At 33.1% G+C, this 1087-nt stretch overlaps 1 protein-coding gene across 1 annotated transcript in view; it reads right to left on the bottom strand.

Annotated features, from left to right (window-relative positions):
• Nucleotides 1-1087, bottom strand: part of LOC106870584 (vitellogenin-like) — a 19111-nt gene that overhangs the window by 16670 nt on the left and 1354 nt on the right. The window lies entirely within an intron of this gene.

Raw genomic sequence — 1087 nt, 5'->3', positions numbered from 1 at the left:
CGAATGGATGAAAGGCAAAGTCAACCTTGGCGGAATTTGAACTCAGAACACGAAGACAGACGAAATACCTCTCAGCATTTCATCTGGAATGCTAAATAATAATAATAATTATTATGATAATGATAACAATGATCCTTTCTACTATAGGCACAAGGCCTGAAATTTGGAGGAGGAAAATAATTAATTACATCGACCCCAGTACTTGACTGGTACTTAATTTATCGATCCTGATAGGATGAAAGGCAAAGTCGACCTCGGCGGAATTTGAACTCAGAACTTGAAGATGAACGAAATATTGCTAAGCATTTCGCCCAGTGTGCCAATGATTCTGACGGCTCACCACCTTAACCCTTTAGTGTTTAAACTGGACATATCAGACCAAAATTGTATTCCAGTTTTATGCTCAAACCAGCCAGCTCTGACCTCTCACACCTACCCTACAAAGTCATTCTTAAAATGAACAGGGACATCATCAAAATCTCAGAGTTACAAGATGCTGTACAATTAACTTAAAACAATGTAATTAAAATTAGTATTACATTTGACAGAGTAATCTGAATGCTAACGGGTTAATAATAATAATGATAATAATAATTATAATAATAATAATGATAATAATAATGATGATTTCATTTATTTGCCATAAGGGCAAAGGATGAGGGGGTCTGCTCTAGGCACAAAACCCATAATTTGGGAAGGGGTGGGGCCAGTTGATTACATTGATCTCAGTGATCATCTGGAATGACATGCCTAGGGTTCTACCAGCTGGCTGCCTCAATAAAAGTAATTATAATAATAATGTTTTATTTATTTATTATTAAACTGTTTTCTTTATTAATAATTATGTTTTTTTTGTCAATGGTAATGTTTAATAATGATGATGATAATAATAATAATAAAATTAATAATAATAATGATAATAATAAAAACAACAGTTTGTGTCCACATTAAAAAGCTTTCCATTGCTTTGTTTGTTTTGTTGTTTGATTGTTTAAAGAAGAATGAAGAGGTTTGAAAATCCGTGCTAAATGTTTGCAGAACTAGGAAGAGACGTTTGGAAAATTGAGGAATATAGATAGGGGAGAGA

The sequence above is a fragment of the Octopus bimaculoides genome, chromosome 28 (assembly GCF_001194135.2).
Source record: "Octopus bimaculoides isolate UCB-OBI-ISO-001 chromosome 28, ASM119413v2, whole genome shotgun sequence".
Lineage (NCBI taxonomy): Eukaryota > Metazoa > Mollusca > Cephalopoda > Octopoda > Octopodidae > Octopus > Octopus bimaculoides.
Note: the sequence above shows the minus strand (reverse complement) of the source record. Positions and strands in the feature narration are given on the sequence as shown.